Source organism: Bombus vancouverensis, chromosome 5, assembly GCF_051014615.1.
Source record: "Bombus vancouverensis nearcticus chromosome 5, iyBomVanc1_principal, whole genome shotgun sequence".
Taxonomy (NCBI): domain Eukaryota; kingdom Metazoa; phylum Arthropoda; class Insecta; order Hymenoptera; family Apidae; genus Bombus; species Bombus vancouverensis.
The window spans coordinates 8,532,715-8,538,714 of NC_134915.1; positions in this window are offsets into that span (position 1 = coordinate 8,532,715).

Below are 6,000 nucleotides of genomic sequence, written 5' to 3' on the forward strand. Positions count from 1 at the left end.
CGAGATGTATTCAAAAAACGATATCAACCTTTTCAATCAAAATGGGAATATGATCGCGTCCTCAAACGTAAACACTTCTAGCATGGAGTTTGTCTCAAAACGAATACAGCGATGATTCGTCGTAGAAGAATGCGTTATATAGGATCATCATACAGTAAAGTATTTGGTATTTTTTTAATGTCAGTGACGTCAAATTTACGATACTTTCACACGAAAGTTACTTGTGTAAAAGCTACATATCATTACGTAATTATGGCAATAATAGGTGTCTTGTAAATATTAACTACCCACTCCATGAGAATTTAATTCTCATCGTTATTCCTATTATTGGTATAGAAATAAATGGTAGAAATAAGAGCGGAAATATATAATAAACGAGGGAGAAATATTTAATAAATATTTATTTACTAAAGAATACTAAGGTAAACTTTGAGAAAGAATGAGTTTTTTGTAATATTGTAGCAATAGCTAAATCGTATACCTTTTACGTTTATTCAGTCAAAAAGCGCATATCGTAAGAGATATCGCTAGTGCCTGTCTACTACTATCGATATCTACTGTATTACATTAAGAATGAAATTATTTTTTCACAAGTTAATTATACAATAGGAGGAACTAAATGCGAGATGACTCAACAGTGAAATGAAATTGATTCTTTCTCCATAATTTTTCCATTTCGATATAGGGTATGAGTAACACTTCTGTAACGACAAACGATCGAAGATGAAGAAGTTCGAAAGAAGACTGGATGCGCAACACTTTCTCCGGTTAATTGCGTTAATTGTTCCGGAGCAATATCAAGCGGTAATTAAGGCTGCGACGGCTAATTAAGTTCCAAGCAGAGACATCCGTCCGAGCACTATCACCCCTCAACCCCTACAACGCGATAGGACACAAAGCTACGGACTAACTGAATTTTCTTGAGCAACCAGGCGTCCATCAAAGATCCCAGTACTGGAAGACCTCGTAAGGGCTTTCGAAGGGCATAACCCTTAGAATTTGGTTTTCTACAATTTACCACTGTCAGAAAGTGTTAGCTCCATTTATCGAAAGGTAAGCGACACGTAATCGAATAGAAAGGAAAACGAATGTACCAATAAAGTAAATATATAAAGAATTTTCCCGTGCATAGCCTTCCATATCTCTATTATTTTTTATATCAATTGGTATTTCCAATAATAAAAGTCTGTTCAAAATGCAGTTGACGTTAAATGATTTCGGAAGTACCTTCTCAAACAGAGTTGGCAACACTGAAAAAGAAGAAAATTTAATCTATGCTTCCCATGTGTCCATAAAAAAGGTTCATGTGGAACTCGAATTTCGTAACGAAGTTAAGCTTAATCCCATTACCGTTGTCGGACAAAGGAAAAAATTTCAAAAAAGTTGTCGCGGTAGGAAAAAGGGTTACGTGTGTTTATTCACGTCGATGAAATTTATTCTCCTCCCTGAGTATCCGTGACCTATAGCTAAACGCATCTAGTCTGTATACTGGGTGTACGCGATAAGTAATTCACTTATAACTCTATTGAGTTAACCCTTGCTTCTGCAGTGCCTCCATTTAGTCTCTGAACCCCCTGTTTCGATGGTACTTCTGCTCTTCTACCTTCCTACCCCCCCCCATTCTCGACTTCCTCTGAATCAATTGGTTTTCGCGATATTAAAACCGTCGAACTGAACTTCTATTCTGTACAATCTGAATATCTGCAGATCGCTAAAGCAACGTGACCGAAGATCGAATATCTCGTGTTTAATCTTATATCGTGTGAATTAGCTAAGACATGGGGACGTGATACGAGGAAACTGTAACGATGAATTTCTGTTACTACCAGTTTGTAATAATTGTTATCTACACTGTTTGTTATCCATTCAACAATTCATGAATGAATATCGAAGATTTTGTGTCATTCTGCGATATCATCATGAATATTATAATAATCGTGAAATATAGCTACGGATTTTGTTAATAATTCATTGAACGATTTGAACCAGTTGCGATATTTCAGTTGTGATTAGCCTGTAAACTAGAGAAATCTCTCAGGTTCACAATTTCTTGGTTGTAATAATTCTTAATTTCCAAAAGTAAATTATACCATTTACATTTATACCAATTATACCATATTTACGTTTATCCGCTATGATTAAAATCGACATAATTGAAATTGATCTGTCTTCCCTGATTTTTCATTCCGTAATTATAGAAGCTCTAAGTGGCGATCCGATTAACAGATTAATTGAGATTAACAATAAGAAAGTTAATAATTTGCACTGATCGTGGGATTAATTTCTTTCCATGATAGTTCCAAGTATTGAATCGTTTAGCATTCGAAAATATGAAACTCGATATCCGATTAATTAAACGTATAAGCTATAGAGACGATGAGGAAGAAGGGGAGCAGAGGGAAAGGTAAACTTAAGATAGAGAAGGATTGGGGAGAGAGAATGATAACAGAACAGAGCAAAAGGTTAGGTCATATTGCGGATAGGCAAAGTAAGTATCTACCTCGTCGAAACGTCAGTGTAAGACCACTTAGGGCAAGGGTTCGTCTCTTTGGGAAAGCTTATGGCGGGCCCTCAAAGTGGCCATTACGAGCCGATGGTTGGTCCATGGATGGTCTGTAGAAATCGACGGTCAGTATCGTCTCTTCCCTCTTCTACCCCTTACCACCAACTTCTTCCTATCTCCTCCATCTTGCTCTCTTCCGGTACCATTTACCGGCCAAGTTGTCCAATTAGGTGTGTCAAGAGGTATCGAATAATTATAGCAGTTTACGTTGGTCGGTGTTCCTATGAAACACTATCAGATCATAGAACAGGAATTATTTGCTTGCAAAAATCGGACCATACCGATCAAGGTAAAGTCACGCGTTTATATGTCAAAATCAATCTTTCTAAATTTTTCAATAAATGGTGTCTGAGATATTACTCGTTTCCAGGAGGAGCAATAACTAAAGAAGATATAACACGTGAATATAAAAGTTCTATCAGTTTTACGTACTGAAGGTATAACAAGTGTTTTTAACATTTTTTAATGTTCCCTCTGTGTTCATATGCTGTTTATTTAATTCTGCGACTCTTTTCCAACTACTATACTCCTCATCTGATTATATATGTGTATAATATATATGTAATATATATAATACCTCTGGCAAAGAACTACTGGTTCCTAGAGTCTATGAAGTCACCAATGCCCGTTTGCTTTGTTCCTCGTTTGTAAATGATCCGCTTCATTGTAGTTGATCTTCAAGCAAAATACCCATAAAATAAAAACGAATAAATCGTCCTTTATAATTTCTTCATTTATAATTTCATCATCATACTTGCGATATATATTTTGTACAGATTTTTGTACTGCGCTGTTAGTTTTCTTAAATTCATATGGCATGCAACGAGGTGTACGAACTTTAATCCATGCAACTTTGAACTTTAACATTTGCCCACTTCAATCGTTGATATAAAATAAACAAATTCATCATTTTTTATATATTCTTAAAGTAGGATACGCAAAGTTATTATGTAGTATTAGTTTTCATTTAAATTTATCGTAATTTATTTACAAAATCAATGTTGGTGATAATGCAGCAGCCGACCCAATTTTTGCATTCACCTGATACATAAATCTACATCGAATAGAGAAGAGAAGAATTTTTGCTTCATAAGCCATAATATTAGTAGAAGTTGATGCATAAATATCTATTTTACGATCAATTTCTAACTTGGAATTTCTTTTCTGGAAACCTCAGATTATTTAGTTTGTATCTAGTTTGTACGAAAGGAAGGAAAGTTGTCATCGTGCTTTTTAACGATAAGTTAATTACATACGTAGCTAGATATTAATTTTTGTAATTGAACCATAGTCTGAAACATTTGTATGACAGCTTTTGTTAGTTTCATATCTGGTCTAGGGTCTAGGTCACTTGCAGCGACATTTCCGAAGAGTTCGACAACTCATTGTCAACTATCTATACTAACGTTTGACAGTTATTCGATAGTTTCCGCCTTAAGTAACATCCTTTCAGTAACGTTTAATGTATCAACGCTGCTATAACCTAGAAAGTAAATCTTATGTTATTTCCTTATTAACGAATTAACACACGTTTGTACGTATACGTATTTGAAGAAAGTTAATCGGTATTGTCGTATTTCACAAGTACGACTGAGCGAAGATTATATTGGTAATGGATATCTTCATACTCATCGCATGTATCACATTATTTCGGAAATTAAACTTTCCCACGAGGAATGTTTCATAGAAATTAATTTTCTTCAGATTAAGAGAATCATTAACTAAATGTAATATCGTGGAAAATAAATCTTTTCCGTGGATCGAAACAGTTTTGGAGGAAAGCTTGTAGTAACGGCGAAGGGTATCTCAGCCGGCGGAAAGACACGTTTAAAGAATTAAAGTATCTAATGCGAAAGAAAGGTCTTCGAAGCCGCCGTTTGAAAGCGAAGCATTGTCTGCTTAAGCCTGGCATTCAGTGGCCTCTTTCTCTCTTTCTCTCTCTCTCTCTTTCTTCTCGAGTATAAATTGCGAAAGGTAAGATAGTACGCAGGCTGGAGCCGGTGGAGGGAGAAATAAGAAATTAAGAGAGAGTCTTAGAAGAGAATAAAGCTAAGAATTAAGGCGGCAGAGAGGCTTGGCGGAGAGGAGTGGAAGAATCAGGGGAAGAGCGGAGAGAAAGAAAGCAGGAAGAACGAGAGAAGACGAAACGAACTGAAACCGCCGCTGGCGCTCGCTTTCGAGCTTAAGTCCTTCCAGAGATTCTTACTCGCGCGTCATTTAACAAAACAATTAGAAGTTAACCCCTTCCTTCGTTCATTCGTTCTTTTCTTTCGAATCTACGTCCCAAAATTAAGGAGGATTTCAACCCTTTTCAAGACTTCTCGATTTAGTATGAAATCTACCGAATTTTATGATCTATGGTTTATAGATCGGAATACGTCGATATCGAGTGCTGAGATACTAACCGAGTTATGCGTGCGTATATCGTGATGTACTGTGCGAATTTACCACTATCGTCCAAAAATTTACAGAAAATACTTTGCTAAAGAATAGATCTCTTTATTACTATCTCTTTCGGATTTTTCTAAGTAGAGACAGAATGCCAATTAAATAAATTCGTGGTATCATACCAGGTGGAAATTGGAAAGAAATTTGAAATTCTTTCCGAAATTCTCGCATGGATCAATTTTGATATAAACATCGTAAACAGTATACCAAAAAAAAAAAAAAGAAAAGAAAATGCGAAACGATAAACAATCTCGTGCGATGCAACGCGACGATTCTATTTAACTTGGAAATTTTAGACGTTAACATTTCTGGTTTACATGGAATATTTTATTTCTTGTAGAATCGTAGACGAGGGAGAGTTCATCAGAGAAAAAAGCAACGACTCCACTCATGAAATTACCGAGTATCATTTAGCACGATGGTGGGAGGGGAACCATCTGCTTTTTCCCTCTTTCGTGAAAAGTCTGCGACGGTAGCAGCGCGCCGCCATGAATTCCGTCTTTCACGGCGATAAATAAAAGTAAAGCGTAAAGCAAAGACATCCGGCGGCAACCGCCCCTCGTCTGGTTGAACTGTACGACCAGCGACTACCCCCGATCTTGTCGATACCAGACTGCATCGAGCCCCTCTTATACCCCATTGAAACCACTACCTTTTAGAACTATGACTGCTTCGCGTATCGAGCGTATAAAATAAATATACCATGTTTTTCCGTAGCGGCTACCGTCAAATGTGCATAATCTTCAAACGAAGGTGTATACAGGATCGCGATGTCGAAGGGGTTCGTTTCTTTATGGAGGGTCGAAGGGACTGGAAGGAAAGATTTCTACCAATTATCAGAAACGCGCCTTTTGATCTGTTTGCGTGTATGCGTTGATTTATAAAACTCTTACTCTTATTTGAAAAAAATCACCGGGGGGAAAAGATGTTCTGTCTACGTCTGTTTCAGCCTTCCCACGCCTCCGTCCGAGACGTTCCGTCCCTTTACT